Source organism: Rhinoderma darwinii, chromosome 3 (genome assembly GCF_050947455.1).
Source record: "Rhinoderma darwinii isolate aRhiDar2 chromosome 3, aRhiDar2.hap1, whole genome shotgun sequence".
Taxonomy (NCBI): domain Eukaryota; kingdom Metazoa; phylum Chordata; class Amphibia; order Anura; family Rhinodermatidae; genus Rhinoderma; species Rhinoderma darwinii.
The window spans coordinates 165,830,264-165,853,472 of NC_134689.1; the positions used below are offsets into that span (position 1 = coordinate 165,830,264).

General features: G+C 41.7%; 1 protein-coding gene across 2 annotated transcripts in view; it reads left to right on the forward strand.

Annotated features, from left to right (window-relative positions):
• The window catches only part of SYT1 (synaptotagmin 1), a 514,105-nt gene that overhangs the window by 405,242 nt on the left and 85,654 nt on the right, over positions 1 to 23,209 (forward strand). The gene's annotated exons all lie outside the window — the stretch shown is intronic.

The window sequence follows — 23,209 nt, forward strand, 5'->3', positions numbered from 1 at the left end:
GTTGCGTGAATAACGGACAGCACACGGATGTGCGTCCGTGTGCTTTCCGTGATTTTCACGCACCCATTGACTTCAATTGGTGCGTGATGCGCAAAAACGTCAAGTATAGGACATGCAGTGAGTACATAGGTCTGTGCGACGCGTGTGATTTTCACGCGCGTATCACGGACATGAAACACGTTCGTGTAAATAAGCCCTTAAGCCCTTAAGTTGTGCTGCCCTAAGTATGAACCGAGTGTCTATTTATTATAATGTTTATGCTCTTGCAGCAAATGTGTACATTTTATGCCTTTCATTTTCTCCTAATTATATGAAGCCTTACGTCTTATTATCTGCACATTTTTCATTGCACAATTTAGGCTGGGTTCACACGACCTATTTTCAGACGTAAACGAGGCGTATTATGCCTCGTTTTACATCTGAAAATAAGGCTACAATACGTCGGCAAACATCTGCCCATTCATTTGAATGGGTTTGCCGACGTACTGTGCAGACGACCTGTCATTTATGCGTCGTAGTTTGACAGCTGTCAAACGACGACGCGTAAAAATACAGCCTCGTCAAAAGAAGTGCAGGACACTTCTTTCAGACGTAATTTGAGCCGTTCTTCATTGAACTCAATGAAGCACAGCTCAAAATTTACGGCTGTCAGAGAAGCCTCGCAAAATGCGAGGAGGAGCATTTACGACTGAATTGAGGCAGCTGTTTTCTCCTGAAAACAGTCTGTCTTTTCAGACGTAAATGCTTGCTATCGTGTGCACATACTCTAAGCTTTTACCATGTAGTATATTATGCTTAATTATGCACTGTAAGGCTGTGTTCACACGGGGCGGATACGTTGCATAAAAGCATACAGGGTATACGCACTGTGTGCCGCAGGGAATTCCAGACGAAAAAGCGCACCAAATCATGGTTCAGTTGCGAAAAACTGCTGCATTAACCGGCCTGCTAGCAGGCCGGCCACCTGGGTTAACGTTTCATCTCAGGGGACCACTGCAGCCTGTGATTGGCTGTAGTGGCTGTCACATGGGATGAAGCGTCATCCTAGGAGGGTGGCCCTCTGACATCATCCAGGCCTCCATGCATGACGTTTCATCCATGTGACAACCACTACAGCCTGTGATTGGCTGCGGCAGTCACACGGGATGAAGCATCATCCCAGGAGGCCGGCTTGGAGGAAGAAACACAGACTCCTAGGTAAGTATAGTGTGGTTTTTTTATTCAGAGTTGCGTTTTTTGCGGCAGAATCGCTGCAAACCTGCCGCAAAAAGGGCAACAACTGCTATTTGTTGCGGGTTTTATCTCCCATTGAATTCAATGGGGAAAACCTGCAGCAAATATGCAGCGATTACGCAAATACATAAAATAAATACATTTCTGCACCACAGGTCCATTTCAGAGCATTTTTTTTTCGCTCAGTATTTACGCAGCGTGTGGATGAGATTTGTTTAGTCTCATCCACTTTGCTGCTACTGTATTCTGCTGCGTTTTTTGGTATGCAAATCCAGACAGAAAAAAACACAGCAATTCCGCCACGTGTGGACAAGCCCCAAAGGTCATTTTTTGTACTCACGTACCTTTAATTATCTTTTGAGTAGCACTTTTCCTATTCATTGTTTTTTACACTTGCACCACAAGCTTAGAAGAAGAAAGCAAGCCTATGCATTTGTCCAGTCTGTAAAATTAACAAATGACTGATAAAACTATAGATTATTCTGGGTTAGCAAACCTTCTACTGTTAAGGGTATGGTATACACAAAATCACTTGTCTTGCACAATGCTTCTCAAACTGTTGTTGGTGAGGCACACTGGGGCAGTTTATAGCTGGGGCAGTTTACAGCTGGGGCAGATTACAGCTGGACAGATTACAGCTGGGGCAGTTTACAGCTGGGTCAGATTGCAGCTGGGGCAGATTACAGCTGGACAGATTACAGCTGGGCAAGTTTATAGCTGGGGCAGTTTGTAGCTGGGGCAGTTTACAGCTGGGTCAGATTGCAGCTGGGGCAGTTTATAGCTGGGGCAGTTTACAGCTGGGGCAGTTTACAGCTGGGGCAGATTACAGCTGGACAGATTACAGCTGGGGCAGTTTACAGCTGGGGCAGTTTACAGCTGGGTCAGATTGCAGCTAGGGCAGTTTATAGCTGGGGCAGTTTACAGCTGGGGCAGATTACAGCTGGGGCAGATTACAGCTGGGGCAGATTACAGCTGGGGCAGTTTATAGCTGGGGCAGATTACAGCTGGGGTAGTTTATAGCTGGGGCAGTTTACAGCTGGGGCAGATTACAGCTGGGGCAGATTACAGCTGGGGCAGTTTACAGCTGGGGCAGATTACATCTGGGACAGATTACAGCTGGGGCAGTTTATAGCTGGGGCAGTTTTGACAGAAGTGATTATAAACTGCACAGGCCTTTCTATGGTTGCACCGTTCTCAGCAACATAATTAAACCCTTTCATATTTTAATGTTCTTCTGAATTCAGGAGACAAGTTTTAACAAAAAAAAATTGTCATGGACTACATGGCCGAGGCATCATCATGTTCTGGCTTGTGAGGTCCTAGTAGAAAAAGATTGAGAAGCAGTGGTCTAGCAAATGAATTTCCCATATCACTTATTAAACTCATACTAACTGTATTAAACAGGTTTCCCAGAGGTGAAACTCAAGTCAGGTATTTATTACATAAATATTCAGCAGTTCGGTCTGACACAGCTCCACCGATCTTGAGATAGAGCCAATCCAAGCCCCTACTTTAACTAGATGGGGTATGAAAAGTCTCAAGCAGTTGAATAAGGGTATGCCCAGACATGGCGGAGTTCTTCCGCCACTGTCCGCATCAATGCCGCACAGAATCTGCGTTGCAGATTCTGTTGCGGCTTTGCCTAAAATGGGCATTAAATTGATGCGACTAGCCATTGCGTATTGAGGGGAAGAGGGCTTCCCTTCTCTCTATCAGTGCAGGATAGAGAGAAGGGACAAGTAAAAGTAAAAGTAAAAAGAAATTCATACTTTCCCGGCCGTTGTCTTGGTGACGCGTCCCTCTTTCGCTATCCAGCCCGACCTCCCTGGATGACGCGGCAGTCCATGTGACCGCTGCAGCCTGTGATTGGCTGCAGCCGTCTCTTGGACTGAAACGTCATCCCGGGAGGCCGGACTGGAGGAAGAAGCAGGGAGTTCTCGGTAAGTATGAACTTCTATTTTTTTTACAGGTTGATGTATATTGTGATCGGAAGTCACTGTCCAGGGTGCTGAAACAGTTACTGCCGATCGCTTAACTCTTTCAGCACCCTGGACAGTGACTATTTACTGACATCGCCTAGCAACGCTCCCGTAATTATGTGTGCACACACGTAGTCACCCGTAATAACGGGTGCACACACGTAGTCACCCAGCACACATAACATCTGCAGACTTCATTGCGGAATTTTGACTCTCTATTGAAGTCAATGGAGAAATTCCGCAATGAGTCCGCAACAAGTCCGCTACACGTCCGCAACAACCAGTGTATGCTGCGGACACCAAATTCCGCACCGCAGCCTATGCTCCGCAGCGGAATTGTCCGCAACGTGTAAATGAACCCTACTAAAAAGCTGTGGAAGGCAATGGAGAAACGTGTACGCAGCGGAATTCCAGAGCAATTCCGCCACGTCTGGTCATGCCCTAAAGGTCATCATGACATTCTAAGTCATGCTCTGAGCAGCAACCACCGGCAGTTACTACAGTGTAATAGAATAATGGTGCTTAATAATACGTATTATACATTAATACATGCGCCAGCACTCACACCCTTCATTCGTAGTTGTTGAGAAACTTTATTTTACTCTCGGCTTGCTCTTTTATTGTGCAACAATTTAATGAAAATCTCATAAAAGTTAAATGTACATGCAACTTTTTTGCATCTTAGGGCCTGCACACATCAGCATTGTCTTTCTGTTGATGGCACCTACACACATTATGCCATCATATGTTTCTCCTCCGTAGAAGGCAACTGTATTACCTTATCCTCTCTTTACACTTGCTTAGGGTGGAAGACCAAGTATCTTCCCTAAGGAAGTCGAATTTGGGCGAGAACCACAGTCCTTCATTGTTCTCCTTTTATACCTCTGACTGTCATAGTAATACAATCTTATTAAAATATGCAGATGACATGATGCTGATTAGTCTGATCTCAGACGGCTATGAAAAATCTTACCACTCTGAGACTCAGCGGTTAACAATGGTTTTTGGAGAATAATTTGGTCCTTAATGTTTATAAGACAAAGGAGATGATCACTGATTTTTGAGACCAGGCCAGGAACATTTATTCATTAGCACGGGGGCGTGAATCGACTGGTGGTGGTAAAGAATTCAGCTTCTGGGGTTAACTGTCTTGCACGATCTGACATGTACTGCAAAAATATATGCCACAGTGGAGAAGGCTTATACGCTTTTTTTTTTTTAAGAGTTTTTAACAGAAACATATTTAGTGTAATAAAGGTTTTACAACAGAAACTATTTTAGTGTAATAAAGGTTTTACAAAAATTTTATCAGGTAACCATTGAGAGTGTTTTGACTTATGGCACCACAGTTTGGTATGACAATGGCGAAAGAAAAACCTTGTTATGTAGGGTGGTTAAAACTGCTGGAGTCATTATTGGCTGCAATGTTTTGCAATTATCAGTTATTTATGAGGAGTAGTGTGTGAGTGGAGCAGCTAAAATCTTAGGGGACAGTTCACACCCGTGCAATAGCCTGTTCGAATTGCTACCATCTGGAAGGCAGCATCATGTTATTAGAGCACAAACGAGCAGGTTAAGGGATCGTTTCTATCTTACTGCAGCACCGTTTCTAAATAAGAAATAATTATTGTATAGCATGTACTGGTCTAATGTGTTTTTTACCCAATATGTTCCGACCAATATGTTCACTTTCCAATGTGAAAATGACAGATGTTTTATTCTGCGATTATCATAGTTGGCAATAAAGTTGTCTATTTCTGTATTGCACTTGCAGCAGGCGCTCTCAGCAGCTCTTACTGATGGCTCTCACAGCTCCTAGGCTTTGTAAGAGGAAACCTGCCTCCTCTCTCTGGTTACAAAGCACAGAAATATTTCATTTTTTTGCCTTCTACGGTGGTTGTGCAGGGGGTTGTGGTGTCAAAATAATCCTGCACACTTCACTAACGGTTTCTTAGTGAGAAACCCGCGTGCAATGGTTTGTTCCACAATCATGCAGTCAGATGTGGAGAGACACTCTCTGTGTTGGGGACTGGATCATTGCACACAGATAATGGAGGGTTTCTGACTAGACTACAGAAAAAGCAGTGAAATAAATTACCAGAGAAAGTTTTTTCTCCTGTTTCTGCTACACAGCAAAAATAATACATTAAATACAATTATAATTAAATAAATTACAAAACCCTTTTTTTCCACTGTTTAGTATAAATACCTAATACTGTACAGAAGGTAACCCATCACTTTAAGGAAAAACAAAAGGTGTTGTACTTTTTATCCATACAATATGTGTCAGTTATATAAATAAACTGCTTGCAAAAGTGTTATTCATTCCGGTAATGGTGCTGTAAACGCTTTAACCACTCCAACAATCTTAACTTTCTGATTGGCATCTTACAATACCTATGACTCCTAGACCATAGGTCAAAGCACAATTCAATTTACTGTCTTAAGCCCTTATTACACCAGCCGATTTTGGCCGGTGCAGCAAGTGCCGATCGCTCATTCCCATGCATTATTATCATGTCGGCAGCGTGTCTCCCTGTTTACACAGGGGGGATGTGCTGCCGACAACGATAATATTTTATTTTTTAAAATGATACGACCAGCAGATGATCGAGCATTTGCTCGTTCATCTGCTGATCGCTGCCCCGTTTACACAGGTTAATTATCGGCAATGAGCATTCTATGAGCGCTCATCTGCCGATAATTGTCCAGTGTAAAACCCCCTCAAAGTTATCTTAAAGTCTGTACTTCACTGCTGCATATCACCATACATATCGTTGCTGATTACTAGTCAATATCTGTAAATTTTCCGTTGAAGAGTCAACGGGGAAATAAATTGCACTGGCCAATTATCGGGCAAACGATGCAAAGATCAGCTGATGAACGTGAAAACTCTTGTTCATCAGCTGATTGTATCGTTTTAAATACTGAAACTATTATTGTTGTCATGGAAAGATAAACAAGAGCGCTCCGTAGTTTTGAATTGCAGAATTATTTTATTCAGTGTAAGGCAAAATTAATCTGTGTAACGTTTCGGCCTTTATTTTGGCCTTTATCAAACACTGCAAGAACATGCAGGAAAATATGGTGTGAAATACAATAAGGCTGGGTTCACACGACCATGTTACGTCCGTAATGTACGGAACGTATTTCGGCCAGAAGACCCGGACCGAACACAGTGCAGGGAGCCGGGCTCCTAGCATCATAGTTATGTACGACGCTAGGAGTCCCTGCCTCTGCGTGGAACTACTGTCCAGTACTGTAATCATGATTACAGTACGGGACAGTTGTCCTGCAGCGAGGCAGGTACTCCTAGCATCGTACATCACTATGATGCTAGGAGCCCGGCTCCCTGCACTGTGTTCGGTCCGGGTCTTCCGGCCGAAATACGTTCCGTACGTTACGGACGTAACATGGTCGTGTGAACCCAGCCTAACAGTCTAAAAAATATGACAGATCTATATACAAATCTAAATACATGTATAAAGGTGACAACGCATAGATATCCTTTAGAAAGCAGTATCTATATGTCAAGTGGCAACATATATACATATATATCATTATCATACTTACAAGTGGGCCAAGTCATGGTCCCAGGTAAGTATAGCACAATAGCATGTGCTGTATACAGAACTATGATGCGCAGTCAAAATGGGGTCATGTGGGTACGGAGAAGACTAGGAATAAATGTGTAATGATGGGGGTAGGGAAACGGACAAGTGAGCCCTAATCTACCCGCCACTCTGTCCCTGCCTACTTGCAACGACCCACCCTAGGCGACGGGGTACAACTGGGCGGCGGTCCCTACACTCAGTAAGTGCACGAGACAAACAGACAAGGGTACACAAAGCTAAGGGAAAAGGGGCAGTTGCCCACGGCAACACTGTGAGCAGCAGAGTGGTGAACGAGCCGAGTCAAACCAGGAGAGAACGAGGTACCAAACGCAGAGCAGGAGAGAAGTCAGTAAGCCAGGGTCAGTATGGAGCAGGATCAAATAGTTAGTAGCTGTAGCTGGGCCAGGAAACCACACGAGAAGAATCACAAGCAAAGGAGGAACAGGAAAGGCAGGTATAAATAGACAGAGGGCGGGAGCTAGCTCGGTCTGGCCAGGCTGCGATAGGCTCTCCCACTCCTAAGCCTGCCATCCTGAGTGGTGGAAGATGGAGTCAGTCTCAGAGACATAGACTCAGGTGCAGACTGATTACCTATGGGCGTATACACAGAAGTTGTGCCTGGCAGATCCTTTACAAAATGACAACAAAGTGACGGGTTCAAGTATCCACTTGTACATGAGGTATATCTTATAAAGTTGATAAGGGTACCTCAAAGGAACTGAGCATAAAGGCCCTTTGAATTTTTTTCTTGATGCATGCATTGTTGTTCTAGTCTTGTCCTGAAATTACAGTAACTTGAAAACACAGATATAGCACACATAGAGCAGGGATTTATATAGGAACTAGCTGAAAGGACCGCTACATTCGTCTGACTGCTGCAAAATATTTGTTTTCATGGTCAGTGGGGTCACATAAGTATAATCCCCACCCACCACACATTGGTCATCAATGTTTAAGCTCACATAACCCCTTTAATTATCTTTCCTTACATATGTGTGCACTTAAAGAAATCATTTGATGTGATTTTTTTGTCATTGCTAACACATACAGAGGAAACCTAAATAAAATGCAAATAAATAAATAAGGGATTTCTACATTCTATTTTACAATTTTCCAGCTTGAACCTCACTGGTGTCATATAGAATTTAAATTACCGTAATGTGAAATTATTTAATGACTGGAATTTATTTTCAAATTTTACAAGTGCCATTTACTACAGTTAGTTGTCTTGACTTCTTTTATTACATTTTGACATGGTTGCAATTTTTGTTACAAAATGGAGGCCTGGTTTGCAAAAACACCTTATTTTAGATTCCTTTTTTAAGATGTGCACGTTTTGTTGACGTAGAATCGCATTTCTATTAGAGCTATCTAATATATACTACTAGTTTCAGATTACTATATATATATATATATATATATATATATATATATACTACAGTTCAAAAGTTTAGGGTCACTTAGAAATTTCCTTATTTTTGCAAGAAATCAGTTTTTTTCAATGAAGATAACATTAAATTAATCAGAAATACACTCTATACATTGTTAATGTGCTAAATGACTATTCTAGCTGCAAACGTCTGGTTTTTAATGCAATATCTACATAGGTGTATAGAGGCCCATTTCCAGAAACCATCACTCCAGTGTTCTAATGGTACATTGTGTTTGCTAACTGTGTTAGAAGGCTAATGGATGATTAGAAAACACTTGAAAACCCTTGTGCAATTATGTTAGCACCGCTGTAAACAGTTTTGCTGTTTAGAGGAGCTATAAAACTGACCTTCCTTTGAGCTAGTTGAGAATCTGGAGCATTACATTTGTGGGTTCGATTAAACTCTCAAAATGGCTAGAAAAAGAGAGCTTTCATGTGAAACTCGACAGTCTATTCTTGTTCTTAGAAATGAAGGCTATTCCATGCGAGAAATTGCCAAGAAACTACAGATTTCCTACAATGGTGTGTACTACTCCCTTCAGAGGACAGCACAAACAGGCTCTAACCAGAGTAGAAAGAGAAGTGGGAGGCCCTGCTGCACAACTGAGCAACAAGACAAGTACATTAGAGTCTCTAGTTTGAGAAATAGACGCCTCACAGGTCCTCAACTGGCAGCTTCATTAAATAGTAGCCGCAAAACGCCAGTGTCAACGTCTACAGTGAAGAGGCGACTCCGGGATGCTGGCCTTCACGGCAGAGTGGCAAAGAAAAAGCCATATCTGAGACTGGCTAATAAAAGGAAAAGATTAATATGGGCAAAAGCACACAGACATTGGACAGAGGAAGATTGGAAAAAAGTGTTATGGACAGACGAATCGAAGTTTGAGGTGTTTGCATCACACAGAAGAACATTTGTGAGACGCAGAACAACTGAAAAGATGCTGGAAGAGTGCCTGATGCCATCTGTCAAGCATGGTGGAGATAATGTAATGGTCTGGGGTTGCTTTGGTGCTGGTAAAGTGGGAGATTTGTACAAGGTAAAAGGGATTTTGAATAAGGAAGGCTATCACTCCATTTTGCAACGCCATGCCATGCCCTGTGGACAGCGCTTGATTGGAGCCAATTTCATCAGGACAATGACCCAAAGCACACCTCCAAATTATGCAAGAACTATTTAGGGAAGAAGCAGGCAGCTGGTATTCTATCTGTAATGGAGTGGCCAGCGCAGTCACCAGATCTCAACCCCATAGAGCTGTTGTGGGAGCAGCTTGACCGTATGGTACGCAAGAAGTGCCCATCAAGCCAATCCAACTTGTGGGAGGCGTTTCTGGAAGCATGGGGTGACATTTTTCCCGATTACCTCAGCAAATTAACAGCTAGAATGCCAAAGGTCTGCAATGCTGTAATTGCTGCAAATGGAGCATTCTTTGACGAAAGCAAAGTTTGAAGGAGAAAATTATTATTTCAAATAAAAATCATTATTTCTAACCTTGTCAATGTCTTGACTATATTTTCTAATCATTTTGCAACTCATTTGATAAATATAAGTGTGAGTTTTCATGGAAAACACAACATTGTCTGGGTGACCCCAAACTTTTGAACGGTGGTGTGTATATATATATATATATATATATATATATATATATATACTGTGTATATATATATATATAGTAATCTGAAATGCTCCATTTTTAAGTATTATTTAAAGAGATGGTATGCTGGAGTCAGCTTCATGATCAAGAGTCTTCTGAGACAAAGGGCAGATAAAAGTAAGTACGGTCACCTAGACACAATCAATGAGGACATAAAACCTTACAGCGTGCAATAATAATGTACATTGAAAAAATGCCAACAGAGGCATTGTTGGGTCAAGCAAATATAAAAACCGTGAACATTTCAGAAAATCCTACACCTGAAAAAACTATCCTTTCTTTGAAAGACATGAAACTAAAATATCAACATGTGTTCTGATTACAATATAAAGGTCCCCACAGTTAAGTCTTTAATCATAAAACAGCTCTATATGAATACTAAGTACAAATGTAATAACATATATCACATAAAAACATCTGGTGTCAAAACCATGTAGATAATAGTGCTAGTTAAAGAAGAAATATAAATGTGAACATAAAATAGCTGGATCCTGCGTGTCCGAAAAACGCAGGACCCGCTTTCTGCCGAGCCATCAGTACTGAGGAAATCTTAATAAAAGCAGGTGATTGTTTTACAATAGTAAGCTTTTCTTATAGCTTGGATGTTATAATTGTCCCTCTTGGATTACCTCCATTTGTACCTGTTTTCAGCATTAATTAAAACCTGAACTGGACTTTGTTTATGAATTTGCTTTGAATTGTGCCTTAGTATACTGATTTATTTTGCCCGTCTGTTACTTCTAAGGGTGAGTTGTCCTTTTGTTTAGTACAGTGAAGTCTTCCACAAAGGATTTTGCTAGAATATACATTTAAGTGCTGCGTAGAGACATTAAACCCAAAATTATAATGTACCTTGAGCTAAATAAAAAACACAATCACTCTTTATGTAGTTGTTTACGTGTATTAGATGTAGTGAAGCCAGAAATTATATGTGTAAGGCCCTGTTCACATCACGTTCTTTGGCCTACGTTTATCATATGTGCCAGGAAAAGCTCTCGACCTATACGTTAAATGTAGGCTGTGATGCATGCCTAGCGGTGGCATTCATCACCCATAGACTATTATGGCATCTGTTTAATGTATACAACATGAGCTCTTCATGACAAATACGTTAAATGGATGTTATAATAGCCTATCGGTGATGGATGCCCCCGTTCCATCTGTTATAGGCATCGGTCAACCATAGGCTATTAGGGCATCCATTTAACATATACTGTACATCATGGAAAGCTATTAAGAAGCTTATGATGTGCAGTATATGTTTAACGGACACCTGTGACGTATGCCATACAGTGGAATATGTCACCGATAGGTTGACATGTTAATAAAACAAACACCACGCATAAACTTTTTTAAACGGGATCCCGTTGTATAGAATAGCATAGTCTATTATTCTATTCCATACCTCAGATAAACTGTTTACCAATGTATACAAGCCTGACAGAGGCCAAAAGGTGAAACTTATTATGTCATACCTTAAATGACGTATTCTTCAGTAAATTATTGATACATTCATTTTGCTGTTCAACGTTACTCTGTCCTTATCTCAGACTTCTCTGTCTCCAAGCTAAACCTTGGTGACAGAGAAGAACCTTGAAAAGTGAGCAAGATTTTGATAAAAAGTTACAAGGTTCCTTGTGTTCAGATGTATTAATGGCTTATACAAAAACATACAAATAATAAGAAAAGTCATGCTTTCTTTAATTACTCATTTGATTCCAAGTAAAAACCCAAGCGGTACAGATAATAGTTATTCTATGTATATAAATATATATCTATATCTATATATATATATATCTCTATATATATATATATATCTCTATATAGATATAGATATAGATATATATATATATATATATATATATACATAAACACAACAAAAATTGAACAGCACATTCCAACTAAATGATACAAAATACGCAGGTGCAAGAACACCTATGACTGCAGATATACAGCAGATATAAAAAAAATGGCGACAGCACCCTGCAACACTAATGCCACCTAAACCACTAAATATAAATAGATATGCACTAAAGCTAAATCTACCTACAAATAGGGAGGTTCTTAGTGCACATTTTGATCAAAAAGTGTTAGCCCACCTGCCACGACAAGGCGACCTCTGTAAGGTGGGAACCTACGCTGCACATACACCCAGAACTGGGACTAAGCCTACATATATACCTGGGGATGGTAGGATCCAGCATTGAGCTGATTAAAATCACCCAGGGCAGAGTGGGAGGAGTGCAAGAACAACAAGTGGAGGCAGTCACTAACCCCACATATATGGATACCATAAACACAACAAAAATTGAACAGCACATTCCAACTAAATGATACAAAATACGCAGGTGCAAGAACACCTATGACTGCAGATATACAGCAGATATAAAAAAATGGCGACAGCACCCTGTCGCCATTTTTTTATATCTGCTGTATATCTGCAGTCATAGGTGTTCTTGCACCTGCGTATTTTGTATCATTTAGTTGGAATTTGCTGTTCAATTTTTGTTGTGTTTATGGTATCCATATATGTGGGGTTAGTGACTGCCTCCACTTGTTGTTCTTGCACTCCTCCCACTCTGCCCTGGGTGATTTTAATCAGCTCAATGCTGGATCCTACCATCCCCAGGTATATATGTAGGCTTAGTCCCAGTTCTGGGTGTATGTGCAGCGTAGGTTCCCACCTTACAGAGGTCGCCTTGTCGTGGCAGGTGGGCTAACACTTTTTGATCAAAATGTGCACTAAGAACCTCCCTATTTGTAGGTAGATTTAGCTTTAGTGCATATCTATTTATATTTAGTGGTTTAGGTGGCATTAGTGTTGCAGGGTGCTGTCGCCATTTTTTTATATCTGCTGTATATCTGCAGTCATAGGTGTTCTTGCACCTGCGTATTTTGTATCATTTAGTTGGAATGTGCTGTTCAATTTTTGTTGTGTTTATGGTATCCATATATGTGGGGTTAGTGACTGCCTCCACTTGTTGTTCTTGCACTCCTCCCACTCTGCCCTGGGTGATTTTAATCAGCTCAATGCTGGATCCTACCATCCCCAGGTATATATGTAGGCTTAGTCCCAGTTCTGGGTGTATGTGCAGCGTAGGTTCCCACCTTACAGAGGTCGCCTTGTCGTGGCAGGTGGGCTAACACTTTTTGATCAAAATGTGCACTAAGAACCTCCCTATTTGTAGGTAGATTTAGCTTTAGTGCATATCTATTTATATTTAGTGGTTTAGGTGGCATTAGTGTTGCAGGGTGCTGTCGCCATTTTTTTATATCTGCTGTATATCTGCAGTCATAGGTGTTCTTGCACCTGCGTATTTTGTATCATTTAGTTGGAATGTGCTGTTCAATTTTTGTTGTGTTTATGGTATCCATATATGTGGGGTTAGTGACTGCCTCCACTTGTTGTTCTTGCACTCCTCCCACTCTGCCCTGGGTGATTTTAATCAGCTCAATGCTGGATCCTACCATCCCCAGGTATATATGTAGGCTTAGTCCCAGTTCTGGGTGTATGTGCAGCGTAGGTTCCCACCTTACAGAGGTCGCCTTGTCGTGGCAGGTGGGCTAACACTTTTTGATCAAAATGTGCACTAAGAACCTCCCTATTTGTAGGTAGATTTAGCTTTAGTGCATATCTATTTATATTTAGTGGTTTAGGTGGCATTAGTGTTGCAGGGTGCTGTCGCCATTTTTTTATATCTGCTATATATATATACATATATCTACATCTATATATAGATATAGATATATATAGATATATATATATATATATAGTTCAAATAGATAGGAAGAAACACAGCACTCAAGGCAAACTGAACATCAGGCCATGTACACGTTACCAGTAGAAGGATGAATCAACTCCTTGGAATGGAATAGCAGGAACAGAGGACAAGTAACAGCACCAGGACTTCAGTATTGGGGAGATGTTGGTTTATTCACCACGAGGTGGAAAGAATGAGCAACGTATATATATATATATATATATATATATATATCTATATATATATATATATATATATATATATATATATATATATATATACAGTGAAGGAAATAAGTATTTGATCCTTTGCTGATTTTGTAAGTTTGCCCACTGTCAAAGACATGAACAGTCTAGAATTTTTAGGCTAGGTTAATTTTACCAGTAAGAAATAGATTATATAAAAACAAAAACAGAAAATCACATTGTCAAAATTATATATATTTATTTGCATTGTGCACAGAGAAATAAGTATTTGATCCCTTTGGCAAACAAGACTTAATACTTGGTGGCAAAACCCTTGTTGGCAAGCACAGCAGTCAGACATTTTTTGTAGTTGATGATGAGCTTTGCACACATGTTAGATGGAATTTTGGCCCACTCCTCTTTGCAGATCATCTGTAAATCATTAAGATTTCGAGGCTGTCGCTTGGCAACTCGGATCTTCAGCTCCCTCCATAAGTTTTCGATGGGATTAAGGTCTGGAGACTGGCTAGGCCACTCCATGACCTTAATGTGCTTCTTTTTGAGCCACTCCTTTGTTGCCTTGGCTGTATGTTTCGGGTCATTGTCGTGCTGGAAGACCCAGCCACGAGCCATTTTTAATGTCCTGGTGGAGGGAAGGAGGTTGTCACTCAGGATTTGACGGTACATGGCTCCATCCATTCTCCCATTGATGCGGTGAAGTAGTCCTGTGCCCTTAGCAGAGAAACACCCCCAAAATATAATGTTTTCACCTCCATGCTTGACAGTGGGGACAGTGTTTTTTGGGTCATAGGCAGCATTTCTCTTCCTCCAAACACGGCGAGTTGAGTTAATGCCAAAGAGCTCAATTTTAGTCTCATCTGACCACAGCACCTTCTCCCAATCACTCTCAGAATTATCCAGATGTTCATTTGCAAACTTCAGACGGGCCTGTACATGTGCCTTCTTGAGCAGGGGGACCTTGCAGGCACTGCAGGATTTTAATCCATTACGGCGTAATGTGTTACTAATGGTTTTCTTGGTGACTGTGGTCCCAGCTGCCTTGAGATCACTATCAAGTTCCCCCCGTGTAGTTTTCGGCTGAGCTCTCACCTTCCTCAGGATCAACGATACCCCACGAGGTGAGATTTTGCATGGAGCCCCAGATCGATGTCGATTGACAGTCATTTTGAATGTCTTCCATTTTCTTACTATTGCACCAACAGTTGTCTCCTTCTCACCCAGCGTCTTACTTATGGTTTTGTAGCCCATTCCAGCCTTGTGCAGGTCTATGATCTTGTCCCTGACATCCTTAGAAAGCTCTTTGGTCTTGCCCATGTTGTAGAGGTTAGAGTCAGACTGATTAATTGAGTCTGTGGACAGGAGTCTTTTATACAGGTGACCATTTAAGACAGCTGTCTTTAATGCAGGCACCAAGTTGATTTGGAGCGTGTAACTGGTCTGGAGGAGGCTGTACCCTTAATGGTTGGTAGGGGATCAAATACTTATTTGTCTGTGCACAATGCAAATAAATACATATAATTTTGACAATGTGATTTTCTTTATTTTTTTTTATATACTCTATCTCTCACTAGTAAAATTAACCTAGCCTAAAAATTCTAGACTGTTCATGACTTTGACAGTGGGCAAACTTACAAAATCAGCAAGGGATCAAATACTTATTTCCTCCACTGTATATATATATATATATATATATATATATATATATATATATATATACACTAGCGTTCAAAAGTTTGGGGTCAGCCAGACAATTTTGTGTTTTCCATGAAAACTCGCACTTATATTTATCAAATGAGTTGCAAAATGACTAGAAAATATAGTCGAGACATTGACAAAGTTAGAAATAATTATTTTTATTTCAAATAATAATTTTCTCCTTCAAACTTTGCTTTCGTCAAAGAATGCTCCGTTTGCAGCAATTACAGCATTGCAGACCTTTGGCATTCTAGCTGTTCATTTGCTGAGGTAATCGGGAACAATTTCACCCCATGCTTCCAGAAGCCCCTCCCACAAGTTGAATTGGCTTGATGGGCACTTTTTGCGTACCATACGGTCAAGCTGCTCCCACAACAACTCTACGGGGTTGAGATCTGGTGACTGCGCTGGCCACTCCATTACAGATAGAATACCAGCTGCCTGCTTCTTCCCTAAATAGTTCTTGCATAATTTGGAGGTGTGCTTTGGGTCATTGTCCTGTTGTAGGATGAAATTGGCTCCAATCAAGCGCTGTCCACAGGGCATGGCATGGCGTTGCAAAATGGAGTGATAGCCTTCCTTATTCAAAATCCCTTTTACCTTGTACAAATATCCCACTTTACCAGCACCAAAGCAAATGTTCTTCTGTGTGATCCAAACACCTCAAACTTCTATTCGTCTGTCCATAACACTTTTTTCCAATCTTCCTCTGTCCAATGTCTGTGTGCTTTTGCCCATATTAATATTTTCCTTTTATTAGCCAGTCTCAGATATGGCTTTTTCTTTGCCACTCTGCCCTGAAGGCCAGCATCCCGGAGTCGCCTCTTCACTGTAGACATTGACACTGGCGTTTTGCGAGTACTATTTAATGAAGCTGCCAGTTGAGGACCTGTGAGGCGTCTATTTCTCAAACTAGAGACTCTAATGTACTTGTCTTGTTGCTCAGTTGTGCAGCGGGGCCTCCCACTTCTCTTTCTACTCTGGTTAGAGCCTGTTTGTGCTGTCCTCTGAAGGGAGTAGTACACACCATTGTAGGAAATCTGTAGTTTCTTGGCAATTTCTCGCATGGGACAGCCTTCATTTCTTAGAACAATAATAGACTGTCGAGTTTCACATGAAAGCTCTCTTTTTCTAGCCATTTTGAGAGTTTAATCGAACCCACAAATGTAATGCTCCAGATTCTCAACTAGCTCAAAGGAAGGTCAGTTTTATAGCTCCTCTAAACAGCAAAATGGTTTACAGCGGTGCTAACATAATTGCACAAGGGTTTTCAAGTGTTTTCTAATCATCCATTAGCCTTCTAACACAGTTAGCAAACACAATGTACCATTAGAAACCTGGGGTGATGGTTGCTGGAAATGGGCCTATATACACCTATGTAGATATTGCATTAAAAAACAGACATTTGCAGCTAGAATAGTTATTTAGTACATTAACAATGTATAGAGTGTATTTCTGATTAATTTAATGTTATCTTCAATGAAAAAAACTGTGTTTTGTCTTGCAAAAATAATGAAATTGTTGTTTACTATTTATATAGGATTATTGATCCCTGTATAAAATTCAACAGTGTGAAATTTCACTCTAATAGATTTTTTATTTTATTTTTTACACAAATTACAGCTGGACCCTGTGTTAATGTTATTTTTAGAAACAAATTATTTGTAAGCAATTAACTTGTTAATGGGAAAGTAAATATTTATGAATATATAGTTATTGCAAAAAAATATTAATTCCACATTTTAGTGATCATCTGCCTTTAAACCATGTTCACAAAATGTTGCCTGCTTTGAGCCTTTATCTTATGGTGCTTTTAATGTGCAGTAGTCTCAGCACTTGTTGGCAGGTTGGTTAAGAAAATGAAAAAGAAATACTTCTGAGCTCTACTTCAGTGTTCACCGCAAGGTTTGTATTTCAAAGCTTGGAAACTGGCAGTGGGAAACAATTTTATTGATGCCTGAAAGATATTCATTTTATATTTATTTTTCTGTCAGCAACTCTTCAAGCCTTAACACTAAAACAACTAATTAAATTGTGCTTTCTGATGCCAACCCAGTGCCTTTGCAAAGCCTCACAAAATACTCAGAAACATCTATCTAAATGACAAAAGCAGAAACGACCTACTACTAGAAAGTGAGTAACCATCTCTTTATGTGTACAGTATGTACAATACATATCTGCTATAAAGAATGACCCCTGAGATCTCAGCGCAGTTTACATAAAGTGTGGAACCCAGCAAGTCCCATTTCATAAGTAATATAAAGAACAAAAAAGAAAAAAAAATTCCGCACTCACTGAGTTACGAAAATATTACATTTACTCTCCATAGTATTAAAGTCTAAGATTGTATAAATACCATTTCCCTAAATAATAGGAATGACAATAGTATTGTAAAGGATCTGCCAGGCACAACTTCTGTGTATACTCCCATAGGTAATCAGTCTGCACCTGAGTCTATGTCTCTGAGACTGACTCCATCTTACACTACTCAGGATGGCAGGCTTAGGAGTGGGAGAGCCTATCGCAGCCTGGCCAGACGAAGCTAGCCCCCGCCCTCTGTCTATTTATACCTGCCTTTCCTGTTCCTCCTTTGCTTGTGATTCTTCTCGTGTGGTTTCCTGGCCCAGCTACAGCTTCTAACTATTTGATCCTGCTCCATACTGACCTTGGCTTACTGACTACTCTCCTGCTCTGCGTTTGGTACCTCGTGCACTCCTGGTTTGACTCGGCTCGTTCACTACTCTTGTTGCTCACGGTGTTGCCGTGGGCAACTGCCCCTTTCCCTCTGTTTTGTGTTCCCTTGTCTGTTTGTCTCGTGCACTTACTGAGCGTAGGGACCGCCGCCCAGTTGTACCCCGTCGCCTAGGGCGGGTCGTTGCAAGTAGGCAGGGACAGAGTGGCAGGTAGATTAGGGCTCACTTGTCCGTTTCCCTACCCCCGTCATTACAAGTATAACAAACAATTTATAAATTAAAATAACGCCCAAATTGCCTGGACAGGCATTGGAACAGCAGAACCACAATTACCAGAATGTAAAATAAACAGAATCCTAGTATAATCACTATAGGAAGCAATATATGCAGTACTGCTCTGAGGAAATCCCAGCTGGGATGAAACGCGTCAGCCAAACACTTCTGATTTGTAGCGGACGTGAAAAGACATCATCACGGCGTGTACCTGCCATGTGTTCTGGCTTATTGATCTAACAGGTCTCGGAGATACTGCATGTTGTGAGTCAAGCTGTAGAGCATAGTCAAAATCTCCTAAGATTCCCTGACCACATAACTTTGAAACCAGACCACTGCTCACCAGCCGGCTGATATTGAAAGGGTGAGGTCTGTTTGCTCTGCCCTGCAAGATGGGACTAAGGAGTCTAAGGGCAAGTGGAAACCTTACATCCGACTGAGAATGGGGATTAATATACTCACGATGTGGTCCACTTAGGTTGTCCTGGATTGAAGTCCAGATCAACTGGTCATATATTGCTGAAACAGAGCTGAGGAAGATCTTCAAATAGATGAGTATATCTACTCCTTGAATCCTCTTTATATACTTTATGCGCTCTTATTTTTTGTCTGGATAATCTGCAGCTAATGGATTCCGTTACAAGGACTATTTTTAAATCATGATGTTTTTTCTATGGTTATACAACCTATTGTACATATATTGCTTCCTATTGTTTTGTTTTTATTAAATTTTTTTATTTTCCATTTTTCAATACACAAAAACAATGGTGCAGACATAAACAGCACTGACATCGGCCCACAGGCCAGCATATGGAGTGTACAAGAAGTGCAAAGAACACAAAGAATATCAACGTACAGTCGGAATCAATATTGATAGAGAAACTCTTGTATGCACCCTGAACCGGCAGCCATTCATAATAACCCATAAGAGAACAGGAAGGAGCTAAATAGAAACAAAGGAGAAGAGGGGACAGAAAGTTAAAAGGGAAGGAGAGAGAACTGACCTGACGTAATGGGCCTAGTAATTATGCTCAAGCGGCCATGATGGTCCTGTACTCCACAGAGGATTGAAACCGAATACAAACACGCTATGTTTTAAGAAAGTTGGCATGGGATCCTCTCATTGATGCCGTAAGGTGCTCCATTTTCACAATCTCCTGGATTTTGCTGAACCACATGCCCACCGATGGAGGGCAAGTTTGTCTCCACAGTGCGGGGCGCACGCTCTAGCTGCATTCACCATGTGGCGAATCACTGAGCATTGATACGTGGATAATGGCACATCACACAGATGGAGCAGGAAGAAACCAGGAGATCTCGGAAGGAGGAAATCCCTGAATTTCGAGGAAATGCACCACACCTCAGACCAGAACTCAGTCAAAAGCGGGCACTCCCAAAAAATTTGCAGAATTGTACCCACATGGTCACCACATCTCCAACACAACGGCGAGACAGGACCTTAAACCCCGCCTCTTGAAATCTGCTAGCCATAAAGGTTTTATGCGTCATAGTGAACAAGCGGTCCTTATGCTCCATAGTGAACGTTAAACCCAAGTCCCTCTACCAACTTAGCAAGTAGGCCGGAGTGGAAAAATCGGATGGTGAGATCAGGAGAGCAAAAAGTCTGGACAATGAGTGACGCACCGTGCCCGTACCCGTGCAAAGGAGTTCGGAAGGGGAACTATCTCGTGAGTATGCCGATGAATTAGTTAGTGACGCGAGGAAGTGTCTCAACTGGGTGACCTGCCACTTAGTAAATGAGACAGGATCAGACAAAGACTCCAATTGTGCGCTAGACTTCCACGTCTCATCCTGCATAAAGTGTTCGGCACATCCCTTACCTGCCTTCAACCAGAGCTGAAAGGGCCCCCCTTCCCGCCCCGGTGGGAAAGCAGGATTGCCCAAGATGGGAAACAAGGGAGAGGGAGACGGAGAAATCTTTTTCCGGGAAAAGAGCCGTGACGCAACCACCAGGGTGGGCCCGATAGTCTGGTGTGTCCGCGCCGACAGAGGAACGTGGTTGCCCAACCAAGGTAAGGCCTGCAAAGGAACTTCAAGAAAGGCCTGCTCCATGGACACCCACTCTTTAATCTCAGCGTGCCTAAACCAGTCCAAAATTCGTGTCAAGTGAGAGGCCTGATGGTAGGAAACAAAGTCCGGGAGACCAACGCCACCCTCACACTTAGCACGAAAAAGCATAGATCGAGCAATACGCACGGGTTTCCCCACCGATATGAACTTGTGGAGTAGGGACAGCAGAGCTTGAAAGAATGGGCGTGGGATGTGTACCGGCAGTGCCTGAAAGAGATACAAGATCCGTGGCAAAATATTCATTTTAAATATGGCACGCCTGCCAAACCAAGTAAAGGTGCACGTCGTCCAAGAATCCAAATCACTCTTTACACGTTGAAGTAGCGGAGGGAAGTTCACCGCATAAAGGCGAGACAGATCACTGGGAAGCCGGACCCCCAAATATTTAAGCGAATCTCTAGAGCATTTAAAGAAGGACTCAGACAGATCATCCACCAGGGTCTGCGGCAACGAGATATTAAGAGCCTCCGACTTCTGGTAGTTGATCTTAAAGTTGGACAATTTCGAGTATCTATCCAGCTCCGCCATCAGGTTGGGTAAGGAGATCCTGGGAGCAGTGAGAAAGAAGAGCAGGTCATCCGCATAAGCAGCGACCTTATGGGACCTTCCTACCAAAGCTACACCCGCTATATCCGGATTGGAGCGAATATGGCACAAAAAGGGCTCCAAACATAAAATGAAAATCAAAGAGGACAAGGGACATCCCTGCCTCGGTACCATTGGAGATAGCGAGTGAGGAGGAGAAGTATCCGTTGACCTTAACCTGAGCCGATGGGGAGGAGTAGAGACCCGAAAATCATTACAACATATGTGCGCCCAATCCCACATACCGCAAAGTGGCCAGCATAAAATCCCAATTGACTCTGTCGAAGGCCTTCTCATCATCCGTCAACAGAAAGCAAGTGGGAAGGGCGAGACAGCCGCTTGATACATTAGGTTAATTGCACGAGTAGTATTATCTCGTGCTTCCCTGAGGTGCATGAAGCCCACCTGGTCACTATGTATCACAGTATGTAGTAGTGGGGACATCCTATGAGCCAGAATCTTAGCAAATAGCTTTAGATCAACATTTAACAGAGAAATGGGGCGATAATTTTGGCACATGGATGGGTCCTTCCCCTCTTTGGGTATCACCGTGATGTGGGCCCTCAATGTGTCTTGAGGAAGGGTACTCCCCTCTGTGAGTGAATTAAAGGCGTGTAGGAAATGGGGCGAGAGCAGATCTGAGCAAACCTTATCATATTGCAAAGGCAGGCCATCCGGGCATTGCTTCCTATTGTGATTATACTAGGATTCCATTTATTTTCCATTCTGGTAATTGGGGTTCTGCTGTTCCAATGCCTGGCCAGACAATTTGGGCGATGTTTTAATTTATAAATTGTTTGCTATACATTGTGATTGGTATTATTCAGGGAAATGGTATTTATACAATCTTAGACTTTAATACTATAGGGATTACATTTAATATTTTCGCAACTCAGTGAGCGCTGTTTTTTAGTCCGGAAATTTTTTTTTCTATTTTGATCTTTATATTTCCTATATTATCTGGATGGCACCGTGTACATTTATTTACATTGACTGAGCTGTTTTATTTGACAATTTTGACGTTTTTCCATTTCATAAGTGTTTATAATATTATACATTAGTTGTCATGAACTTTTCAAACACAACAGCAATGTAAAATCACAGTGCAAGTGAGGCTTTGGATAACAGGATGGTATTTAACAAATTGTTAAATGTGAGGTTGCTGGCCCCAATGAAAATTCTGTAACAGGGTTCTTCACCTTCCATGTGCCCAGGACCGGCAGGTGTGGCCGGCAGGTTAAGAGGGGCACATTTGTCAAATGCCCAGGGCCCCCATCCCTAAAGAAGTCATCCCAGGGATCAGGGGCATTGGATTTTTGCCTGATGCCCCTGGGGAGCACCACATTTAAAACTGTATCTGCGTTCTCAAGATGGAGTTAAAGTTTAAATCTATGGCAGAGCAGAGAGCAATAGGCTCCCAGCCCAGCTATTCTCTAGACCACTGACCTACAAGACGGGAGGACATCAGCATTACAATGCAGTTAGCACAATGGCGTCATTGCATCCCGACGCCTGCTCCATGCTTCTGACTTCACAGGCAAGAAAAGGCCTCAGCTGTTCTGCTTGTCATGGGATCAGAGTTCAGGTGAGTATAATTTTTTTTACGTATAGGGGGCACTGTTTGCTATAAGGCGTTACAATAAGGGGGAACTATCAGGGGGCACAGTTAGCTATAAAGGGGCACTATAAAGGGGCACTGTTAGATAAAAGGGGGCAATATTACCTACAGTAAAAGGGGGCAATGTTAGCAATAAGGGGCAATATTACGTACAGTACAAGAGGGCACTGTTACCTTTAAGGTGACACTATTGCCTACTAGAAGGAACTAAGACTAATTAGGGTGCACTATGAACTAATTAGGGGGCCAAGGATGGGCAAATTTATTTGGGGACACAAAGCGTGTTGTTATTACTGTTTTGGGCCAGAAAGGTCGTATTATTAATAATAATGTGTAAAGGGCAGGCAAAGTGGCAATGTGCAACATATCAGGTACAG